The sequence below is a fragment of the Hemicordylus capensis genome, chromosome 2 (assembly GCF_027244095.1).
Source record: "Hemicordylus capensis ecotype Gifberg chromosome 2, rHemCap1.1.pri, whole genome shotgun sequence".
Taxonomy (NCBI): domain Eukaryota; kingdom Metazoa; phylum Chordata; class Lepidosauria; order Squamata; family Cordylidae; genus Hemicordylus; species Hemicordylus capensis.
In genome coordinates, this window is record NC_069658.1 from 162,829,487 (window position 1) to 162,841,804 (window position 12,318).

Here is a 12,318-nt window from a genome sequence, read left to right on the forward strand (position 1 = left end):
GGAGCAGCTGGAGGAACAGATAGCAGCAGGACCAGACAAGGCAGCGCTGAGCAGAGAGAGAGACAGGCTTGCAGGGAAGCCAAGTGGGCTGACTAAGAGCTGCTGGTGAGGTGCCTGTTAGGGCCAGCGTGGAGTGTCCGATAATTGCTGGATGGGCTTATCTCATCTCCTCCTCCTCCTCCTCCTCCTCTTTTTTTTTTTTTTGCTCTTATGGTTGTTAAACATTGCAAAAGCTACGTTCAAATTGGTATTTTTCCCTCTCAAGTAAAGATTTCACCTCTTGATTAAATTCTGGTGTCGTCTCTGTCTGTGTTCTCCACCCCAGGCTTAAATGCCACACCACCCTGCCTAGATTGAGTGAGAGACGGAAGGCTGATGGGCTGCCATGTGGAGACAGCCAGGAAACATAAGGAATTCCACTTGGGGTCAGCAGCAGTAAAGCTGGTCAAATCATGGGGCTGGTTGAGACCAGACCGTGACAATCTCTCTCATAATCTGATCTATTTAACCTAACTAGCCTTTGCCTGCTGCTGCTTCTACAATTATACTGGATTCTCTGGATAAAGCAGAGTGCAGCAAAATCCCCTCTAAAGCTTCCCTGAGAATTACTTGCTGCTTTCTGTAACAATTCTCTCTTTCAAAAACGGAAGACCAGAATGGGCGAGGTCTATTGGTATAAAATAGCACATGGTTTCCATAGATGGTGTGTGTCTGCCATCAGGGAGCATTTATGGCTCTAGTCTGGAGAGTGCCTTCAATAGGTGGAAAGGAAAAACACATCCACTCACTCATTTCATTCCACCATTAGTGGAGATGGTTTTGTCTCTATGGCAATTACTACTGACTAATAACTTACTCCAGAGCAAGTGCACATAATGACATTCGTACCTGTAAGCCTAAATTTAATACCACAATTAGTGAAGAAGCTCTTGAAAGTTAGTTGGGTGGTAGAGCACACATTTTCATGTGCGAGGTAGCTTCAGACTTCAGTGTCTCCAATTCTGCACTCTATCCAGGCCCATAAAAGTACGGAGGCACCTTCAGATGTGATATTGTGCATATTTTTCAGTGTTGAGAGCCAGTGTGGTGTAGGTCTTAGGGTTTTGGACTAGGAATAGGGAGACAAAGTTTAAATTCCTGTGCAGCTGTGAAATTCAGTGGGTGTACCTTCCAGGCTCGTTGTGAGGACAGACATAACATGTACTCTGCTCTGGGATCCTTGGAGGAAAGCCGGAGGTGGGGGAATAAAAGTAAAAACATTTGCCCATCTTATCCATCTAATGTTGTATACCTACAACAGCCCTGTAAGATAGTTTAGTATATTGCCAGTTGGGGGAGCCATGGCTAGAGGACAATGGGCTGCCAAAGGTCTGCTTCATGACTGAGTGGAGATTGGAACCAAGCAGTGTCTCTGCTGTCAAGTCATTGACAGCCGACCTCGGCTTACGCAGGGAAAAAAGGTGAAGAACGGGTTTATTTTGCATGTCCAGGGTGGCTGGAAATGACCCCCAAAGTCATTTCCGGCTGCCATTTTGGGAGTAGGAGCCATTTTGTGGCTCTTTTTAAAAAAGAAGACAAATGGCCAATTTGGGACTAGCGGAGGGTGGGGGTGGCAGTTTTCCTGGAAGGCTGGAGACTTTGATAGGGCACTTACTTTTGCTATTTCCCCTCATTTCCTGCCATTTTTGCCCTTTCCCCAGCCTCCAGGAACCTAAGCCCCAGATTCCCATTGCCACAATACGCCGCTATCTGTGGATAATGGGGTTCACCTGTAAGTCCTTTTGTCTGTCCTAAATCGTATGCCAATCAGTTTCATGGAATGACTCCTGATCCATTTTTTCAAAGTCCAGCAGATGGAAGTCATTAGAATAATGTTTAAAAGGATACCATTGCTCCTGTGCAGCAGGCCTTTTAAAATTGGAATCAAAATCTGGGGTCTCTTCATTCTCAGCAGACCAGACCTCACTGGGTAATGGAATGACATCTCTTCTTTGGAGGTGCACAAAAACAGCTGCTGTGCAGCCAGCTCAGGATCCAATACCCTTGAAGTAGATGGTTTTGCATTTCACTGAGGAGGACCCAGCTTTGCTAAAAGCAGGCCAAGAAGTCCTGCACAGAGAGGAGAATTGGGGGAATGTAGCTTCTCTGGCAACCAGTGGGTGGGACAGCAAGAATGATAACAGATTGCACGGAATATCGTCAGACAGAAACCAGCTTCAAAAGGTGGAAGGCAATTCAGCAATCAAGAGAAACTCCAAAAGCCAGAAGGAAACCAGAGATGTGAAGGGGGAAATCCATGGCTTGCCAGGGGGACAACTTTCATGAAATTCCAGTTCAGCAAACAAAACAAATAGGAATGAAAAGGAGTGTCTACCCAGTGTGTGAGAGAAGCTTGAATCGCACACCAGACTTTAATGCCCATTGGAGAATGCACACAGGAGGCAGTATAAATGCAGGGAATGTGAAAAATTTAATTATTATTTTAATTATCAATCAATGTGTACACACAGAAAAGCCATATAAATGTCTGGAATGTGGAAAGAGCTTTTCTGATCAATCATATCTTCTTAAACAGCAAAGAATCTGCACATGGAGAAAACTGGATCAATGCTTTTTGTATTTGGTATTATTATACATTACATTTATAGACCACCCCATCCAAAGGCTCTGGGTGGTGCACAACAAATTTAAAAAGACATAAAACACCATCTAAAACACAGTACTTAAAACAATTCAAAACCATTTAAAAACAATTAAAACACCCCCAAACAATTTAAAAACCTTGGAAGACTAGGCCAAACAAGTTTTCAGGGCCCTCTTAAAGGCCAACAGCGAGCCTAAATTGTGGCTATCTGCTGGGAGTGCATTCCATAGGCCAGGAGCAGCTGCAGAGAAGGCCCGGTTCTGAGTCGCCACCAGACGTACCGGTGGCAACAGGAGATGGAACTTTCCAGATGACCTCATCGTGAGATAGGGATCATACAGAAGAAAGCACTCTCTAATGTAACCCAGACCCAAGCCCTTCAGGGCTTTAAAGGTAATAACCGGCACTTTGTATTTTGCCCGGAAACATATCAGCAACCAGTGCAACTGTTGTATTGTAATTGTATTGTATTGTAATTTTATTTACAGTCATTGACCAAACAGAGAATAAAAACTAGTAAGCATTAAAATGTGTGTGTGTGTGTGTGTATGTATATATATATATATGTGTGTGTGTGTGTGTGTATATATATAAATGTGTGTGTGTGTGTATATAAATATATATATATATATATATATATATATATATATATATATATATATATACACATACACACAATTTAAAATTGGGATGATATCCCATTATACCTTTTAAAAACAATATAACTAAACTTAGCTACAGAAATAGAAATTGAAGCATCTTTATCTGAAAGCAGATGTTTTACAAGGTTATCATCGGATTGATCTTCCAGTTTACATATTAAAGGAACAATAAGGCGTTCCCTGGGATATAAACGGAGATTACAGTGGAGAAGGATATGTGCAACAGTTTCTGTATCTTCTGACCCACAACTACAGTGTCGTTCTTCTAAAGGCACACCCTGAAACCTCCCAGCTAGAAGTGCAGATGGAAAGGAATTAACCCTTACTCTCGTGAATATCCATCGAAACTTAGAAAAAGTAATTGTCGACAGATATTTTGCGGGGGAAAGATCCATATTAGTTTTTATAACTCTATAAAACTCTGGAAGCGCAGCCCAGTTTTCTTGGATCTCAATATCAACAAAGCGTTGTCTCACTACTCTTTTCGCATTCGCTAGACCCCATTCCGCAGTTGAGCTGGGTCTAAGCCTAGAGAGGTGAGTTTCGTACTTACTGTAGCACACCATAGTGACTGGGGACTAACTGAGAGAAACTCAGGAATTAAACCAACTGGTCGCAGATGTATTTTCAACCAGAAAGAAATAATCAGAAGCCAGGCCCGAGATTCAATTTTTATAAAGCCAGCCTCTATCCTTAAAGTCACATTTGCTGTACATTTTGGAGTGCCAAATAAGTTCTTCAAGAACCCTGATTGGCTTCTTTCCAAAGTGTCAAACCTTGAGTATGGACCTAGTTGTATACTATACAATAATTGCGGAATGACCTTTGCAGTATAGAGCTTTAAGGCAGCTGGTATGAAGCCTGCACCCTGAGTTCTAAAAAATCTTAAGATTGCTGCTGTGCTGCGTTTTGCCAACTCTGTGACCATACTTATATGTGCTGATTTCCCAGCATTGTGTAGAAAAATTACCCCCAAGTATTTTCTTTGATTTACCTGTTCTAGTCGGTGTCCATCTAGCATCCATACAAATGTTTTTACTTTATTGGTGAAACACATAATTTTAGATTTGTCGTAATTGATCTGTAGATGCTCCTCTCTGCAGTAAAGTGCTAAGGCATCTAACGCTCTTTTGAGCCCAACCCTGGTTTGAGATAGAATTACTGCATCATCGGCATACATCAGGATTGGGATTTTCTTGTTAGCTAGTTTTGGTGGATGAGTGTCAGATGTCTGCAAACACTTTATCAAATCGTTAATATAAAGGTTGAATAAGTAGAGGGCTAATACACACCCTTGTCACACCCCTTTCCTAATGGGTACTAAGTTTGTAAGATTACCAGCGTGGTCTAAACGCACTCTTAAAAAGGAATGTTCATGCATTTTGATGAGCAAGAGTAGAAGCCTTCGGTCCATAGAAGTAGCCGCCAATTTAGACCAAAGACGGCCTCTAGAAATTGTGTCAAAAGCCATCTTAAGGTCTATAAAAGCGGCAAACAAAGGTCGCTTATTCCTTTTGACCTGTTTGTCCACAAGATGTTGTAATATTAAGCAGTGGTCTAATCCAGATCTGTTAGCTCTAAATCCTGCCTGCTGATACTTAATAATGCACTCCTGCTCCATCCAAGCACATAATTTGGCACATAAGTGCTTGGCATAGAGTTTACTTATAATATTTAAAAGGCTTATTGGTCTATAATTAAAGGGGTCATCCCTTCTGCCTTTCTTATGGATGGGAACCACAATCGCCGTTCCCCAATCCTGAGGGAATTGTGCAGTTTGATCAATATGTGTGAAGAGAGCAGCCAGCACAGGAGCCCACCAATCTTTGTAGAGCTTCAGAGGTTCCGGCGGGATACAATCGTTTCCAGGTGTTTTCCCGCATTTCAATTGCATAATTAACTGCTCTATCTCATATGTGGAGACCGGAGACCAATGTGGTAATGAACCTATTTGAAGGGCGCCTTGGGGAGAGATATCATTGTAAAGTGCCCAAAAACTGAGAGGAATGTATCTTATTATTTGATATTGAAATTAGTCTCTAAAAGCTCATCAAAAGTGCAACTGTTTAAAAACAGGCATAATCTGGTCTCTCCAGGTTACCCCAGAGACCAGTCTGGCTGCCGCATTTTGAACTAACTGAATGTTTCGTACTAGTGTAAGAGATTTTTGACCCCCCAAAACTCCTGCAAGCAGGAATAAATGAGGGCTCCAAAAATCCCCACATTCATAGATGTGGGTCCTTTTTGATGGTACTGGCTGTCAAGAATCCCAAGACTCAAGAAGACACGAGGAGAAGTGAAGAGATTATATTTAATCAAAACAGATTTATTTTCTTACCAATATTCAGATGAATCACAGCATACAGCATGCAGTAAAATTACTTCTCTCACACAAAGCAGTCACAAAACTAACAGCCTAGAGACGCTGACAGAACCGTCAGACCCTTGCGGTCACAATATACTATACCCCAAGGGAACCTCGACTTGTTCCTCTTTTTGCTAGATGCTAGGTGCCGTCAAATTGATTGATCGGATCAACTTCCTCCTTTCCTCCTCCTGTGTGCCGTGCCTGAGCCACCCTCCCTGAGGGAGAGAGCCCCTTTTTTCTATCCTCAAATTAGGGTTTTAAGTATCCTCTCCTTTCCCACCTACGCATCTAATAGTGATTGGACGAAGAAGGGGTCTTGACCATTCATGACCCTCGGCTAACCTGTTCCATTTGACATTTAATATCATTGTCTAGGGGAGATGTGGAAAAGGAACAAGGCGTGGGCCAAGTGACCCCCCTTCAAATGAAACACCGAGCCTTGGCGTACTTTCGATCTGAGGTACTGAAAAATGAGGAAGTGTGCCTGAGCCGACAGGCCGATTTTCTCCAGTTTTAGACAGAAGCTCTAGATGGGGGCTGCTCTTGACAGCATGGAAAATTTGCTGGAACAGGGGAACTTGGCGTTCACTCATGGGTTCATGCCAAGATCAAGGCCTAAACTGTGTCGAGCAAACAGACTCAAGTCAAGCATCTATCTAATACAATATGGCTAACCTATCTATGCGCTAATTCAATATAAAATTGACCGGATTGGGCCTTACACTAGGTACATCACTGTTTTGAGATCATTCTCTTCAAGGAATGGACGCAGCTGTCGAATCAGCCCAAGTTGATGGACAGCACTCCTGGCCATAGCCTCCGCCTGAGAAACCAGGATGAGGCCTGGATCCAAGAGCACTCCCAAGCTGCATACCTGTCCTTTCCAGGGGAGGGTAACCCCATCCAGCACAGGAAGATCTAACTCATCTCTCAAATTCCAATCCCCCACAATGAGCACCTCCATCTTGCTTGGATTCAGCTTCAATTTGTTATCTCTCACCCACCCCATTACTGCCCATAGGCAGCCATTTAGGGAGTTAATGCCATTTCCTGATGATGATGATGATGATGATGATGACAACGATGGCGGCGACTGATAAAGAGAAATAGATTTGGGTGTCATCAGCATACTGATAACACCCTGCACCAAATCTCCTGAAGACCTCACCCAGTAGTTTCATGTAGATGTTAGAAAGCATAGGTGACAGAATGAAGCCCTGAGGGGCTCCATATAATACTTCCCACTTCAAAGAGCAACCATCACCAAGCTCCACCATCTGGAATGGCAGGAGCAAAACCACTGCAAAGCAGTGCCCTCTATCGCCAACTCCTCCAGGTAATCCATAAGGAAGAGGGAGGGCAGGAGAGGGTGGGGCAGGGGGAGAGGGGGAGGGCAGGGGGGAGGGCAGGAGAGAGGAGCAGGGAGGGAGGGTGGGAGAAGGGGAGGGCAGGAGAGAGGAGGAGGGGGAGGGGGATGGAGGACAGGAGAGGGTGGGGCAGGGGAGGGCAGGGGAGAGGGGGAGGGAGGAGGGCAGGAGAGGGTGGGGCAGGGGGAGTGGGGCAGGAAAGACTGGGGCAGGAGGGTAAGAGGGGTGGGAAGGGGGCAGGAGAGATGGGTGGGAGGGATCAAGAGATGTGGGGGAGGGGAGGGAGAGGAGGAGAGATGGGTGGGAGGGGAGGGAGGGCAGGAGAGACTGGGGCAGGAGGGTGGGAGGGGGAAGAGGGGGTGGGAGGGGGAGAGCAAGAGAGAGGGGAGGGAGGGCAGGAGAGACGGGGCAGGAGGGTGAGAAAGAGGGGTGGGAGGGAGAAGGAGGGAGCAAGAGAGTGGGGAAGGAGGGAGCAAGAGTGTGGGGCAGGAGGGGGGAGAGGGCAAGAGAGTGGGGTGGGAGGAAGGGGAAGAGGGGCAAGAATGTGGGGCAGAAGGGAGGGAGGGGAGGGAGAGGGGGAGGGAGAGTGGGGCAGGAGAGAGGGAGGAATGGGAAGAGGGGCAAGAGTGTGGGACAGAAGGGAGAGTGGGGCAGGAGAGAGGGAGGAACAGCCGGCCCCAAACAGCATACAGATGCTCTGTGCGGGTTGGCTAGTTTCCTTGATTTGCCAACAATGAGCTCCTTTCCCTGCCTCACAGGGGCTGAGGAGCCACTGGCAGCACTACATCCTATGGCCGCCCAAGTGTTCCTTGAGCCCCTGATGTTAGCCAGTGGCAGGCTCGGACTGGCCCACAGGGCAACAGGTCATATTCCCGGTGTGCCCCACCCACGTGGCGCCCCTGCACCCCAACTCCTCCCCTTAATTACCCATTCTGCTCCAAACTTGGCGCCCTCCCCACATACATTCCACCTGCCTCTCAGTGCCCCCAGTCTGGCCCTGGCCGGTGGGTCAGATCCTGAGTAGTGCTAGGCATGCAACGGTTCTCATGCAACTCAGTCTCCCCTCTTCCTCCTCCCTCCTGCTGCTCCCTGAATGCCCTGGCCCCCAACACACACACACACACCCCCCGCAAAGCTGCGCCTGAGTGTTGGGAGACAGCAACTCGCATATTGGAAGGTCCATGCTGCAAGATCCACATTGGCATTGTATTATGTTGTAGGAAATATTCCATGGATTGTTCTCGGCTCTGACACATTATGGATGCTAGGCTGACTTCTGACCTCAGGAAAGAATACCTATTCTGACATTAGGTTGTATTGGGTAGGGGTGTACTCAGGTTCACTTTTTAAATGAATGCCCTCCCAAGTGTAGGGTACAGATAGGAAGACTACCATTGCGTGGACAATTGTATGTGCATACATATTTGTTCATGTGTTCACTGCACATATTGTACATGCACTGAACATAACATGTGAATAGGGCCCATTGCTAAAAAGGGACATAAGAACATAGGCAACTGCCATATACTGAGTCAGACGACTGGTCCATCTAGCTCAGGATTGTCTACGCAGACTGGCAGCAGCTTCTCCAAAGTTGCAGGCAGGAGTCTCTCTCAGCCCTATCTTGGAGATGCTGCCAGGGAGGGAACTTGGAACCTTCTGCAAGCAAGCATACAGATGTTCTTCCCAGAGCGGCCCCATCCCCTGAGGGGAATATCTTACAGTGCTCACACATGTAGTAGTCTCCCATTCAAATGCAACTAGGGCAGACCCTGCTTAGCAAAGGGGACGATTCATGCTTGCTACCACAAGACCAGCTTTCCTCCCTACAAGAAGAACCTCTTCTGCTCCATTAGTCATTATGCTGTTGATTATGTTTTTGCTAGGCTTGAGGAAGGTCAAAGATTCTGTTTGATTTCTGGAGGGTCAGTACAACGAAGCATGAGACCTCGGATTGGTTTTTCACATATAGGTAAGAAACACCAGCAAGATAATAGACAGGCTGAGACTCAAAGGCAATTAGGCCTCTGATCTGCAAGCCCTGCTAAACCATTGCCACAGGTACTACTCCTACTCCTACTATTTATATACTGCTTTTCAACAAAAGTTTGCAAAGCAGTTTACATAGAACAATCAATCAATCAATCAATCAATCAATCAATCAATCAATCAAAAGAGGGTTCTTAATATTTGGATGTTGGGATCATAGAACTGAATTGAAAGAACCTCACTTGAGTTTCAGCCTCCAATCCCATGAGAGGTCTTCAGTCAGACCATGTTGTGTTTCTAAACCCCTTGATTATTGCTTCTTTTCAGTTGATATATTTACATAGAGATGGAGATGCTGCATTGCTAACCTTGAAGCCCTGGGTGGATATTGCAGGGAACACAGCAAGTTTTGCAATTTCACTTCTCCTTGTTGCATTTGTAAGTTTTGGAAACTTAGGTTTGATTCCCCTAATTAATATATGGTGATTAAGTGCTGTCAAGTCGGTGTCGACTCTTAGTGACCACATAAATAGATTCTCTCTGGGATGATCAGCTTAGCCTTTAAGGTCTCTCAGTGGTGCATTCATTGTTGTTGTAATCTAGTCCATCCACCTTGCTGCTGGTCATCCTCTTCTTCTCTTGCCTTCAAAATTATCATTATGGATGTCTCACGGTTGCTGGATCTTCGCATAATGTGTCCAAAGTATGATAGTCTGAGCCTGGTCATTTGTGCCTCAAGAGAAAATCCTGGATTGATTTGTTTGTTTGGATTGATTTGAATCCATTTGTTTGTTTTCCTGGTTGTCCATGGTATCCTCAAAAGTCTTCTCCAGCACCAAAGTTCAAAAGCGTCAATGCTTTTTCAATCTTGCTTCTTCAAAGTCCAGCTTTCACATCCATAGAGTGTCATGGGAAAAACCATGGCCCAAAAGTTTCTAATCTTTGTAGGTGTAGACACGTCACGGCATCTAAATATCCTTTCCAAGGGCATCATTGCAACCCTACCAAGTGCTAGTCTGTGGCATATTTCTTGACTGCTGGATCTGTTCGATCCTAAAAGGCAGAAGCTATCCACCCCTTCAGTGTCTTCAGTGTCATTTCTGAGGCTGGTTGATGTACCCATTGTCATTAGTTTAGTCTTCTTTACCTTTAGTCGTAGTCCCATTTTTTCACTGTGCTCCTTGACTTTCATTTCTATAACTTGCAGATCATCTGCATTCTCAGCTATCAGAGTGGTGTCATCAGCGTAGCGCAGGTTATTAATGTTTCTTCCTCCAATTTTAAAACCACACTCATCTTCTTCCAATCCAGCTTCTCTCAGTATATGTTCAGCATATAAATTGAATAAAGAAGGAGAAAGTATTCCAGTCTGTTTCACCATGTTCTGTCTGGACTATGGACCATGGACCATGTTCTGTCCTGTCCTGTGTATAGGTTTCTCATGAGAACAATGAGGTGTTCTGGGATGCCCATTTTCCTAAGGATATTCCACAACTTGACATGGTCGACACAATTGAAGGCTTTTCTGTAGTCAATAAAGCACATATTGACTTCTTTCTGGTATTCTTTGGCTCTCTCAGTTATCCAGCATGCATCGGCAATGATGTCTCTTGTTCCTTGGTCTTTTCTGAAACCAGCTTGAACATCCGGCCTTTGCCTTTCCACGTAGGGTTCTAATCTGTGTTGGATGACCCTGAGCATTATTTTGCTATCATGTGAAATTAAGAATACTGTGTGATGGTTTGTGCAATCTGTTAAGTCTCCTTTCTTTAGTATGGGTATGTAGACTGACCTCTTCCAATCTGTTGCCCACTGTGTTGTTCTCCAAATTTGCTGGCATAGTTTGATTAGAGCCTTGACTGATTCTTCTTCAGTTGTTTGCCATATTTCTGTAGCTATTCCATCAATTCCTGTAGCATTCCAACTTGGTAATGACCGGAGTGCTGATCTAACTTCATCTTCCCGTACTAGAGGTTCTTGCAAGTAGGGAATATCTTCTAGAGTATCTTGGATGTTGACGTCCTTGCTGTACAGATTTCCAGTATACTCCTTCCATCTCTGTTTGATCTTCTCTGAATCAGTTACTATCTGTCCTTTGGCATCCCTTAACATACCAATTTGAGGTTGGAACCTCCCTCTGAGTTCAGAGATCTTTTTGGAAACTTGCCTTGTTTTCCCGTGTCTATTTCCATCCTCAAGGTCTTTACAGATGCCATTGTAGTATTGCTCCTTGTCTCTTCTAACAGCTTTCTGAAATTCCCTATTAAGATCCTTCCTGAGGTATTTATCTTTCTTGACTTTAGCTTCTCTCCTCTTCTTGGCAATTTCCACCGTCTGTTCTGATATCCATTTTCCTTTTTTTGTTTCTTGGTCTTTGGCAATCTCTTTTCACATTCATCCTTAACAACTTCTTTGATTTCATTCCACAGTTCCTCTGGTTCACTATCAATGAGGTTCAGAACTTCAAAGCGGTTCCTGATGTTCTCCTTGGAAATGGTGGGTATATTCTCAAGATCATATCGTGGAAACTGGATAGCTTTGTTTTTCCGCTTTAGCTTGACTTGGAACTTGCATATGAGCAGTTCGGCCCCCAGCCACGTCTTTGCTGTTATAACTGAGCTCTTCCACCTCCTTGCACCGATAATGTAATCAATTTGATTTCTGTGTACTCCATCTTGTGATGGTACCTCCCCCTAATTATTGTACAGATGCTTTAGAGAGTCACAGACTGGGTGTTTGTTTGGTTTTTTTTGTTTTTGTTTTTGGTCAAGGTGAAATAGTTTGGGGGTGGGGGGCAGAGAGGAAGGTAAGTGGTTCATATTCCAAGCAATATTTACCGTAGAACTTTTCATAGGCAGCATAATCAGCACCAGCATTTGGACATGAGTCTCACACGGTGAAAATATGGTTTAGCTGAACTTGATCCAAATGCAACACAGTTCTTGAAAGGTTCCGTGAAAACAATTGAGAAGAGAGTGCATGCAGAACTGGCCATAAATCCATGAATTTAACATATGGTTTGTTTACAAAAGGTCCAATGTTCAGTCCATGACACCTCAAGTAAAAAGCATCACATGTAATCCATCTGGAGAAGATCCTGCCTGAGATTCTGGAAGGACATTGCCACTCTGGGTAGATAGCTTTGCTAAAATCAGATACAAGTAAGGTATGTAAGCTCATGTATGTTTCCATGGTTAATTTGGGATGCCATTCGTATTTAGGATAGGAATGTGACTTTAAAACAGCTTTGCTGAAAATATAGGAGATAGATATGGTTGAGAATGAAGT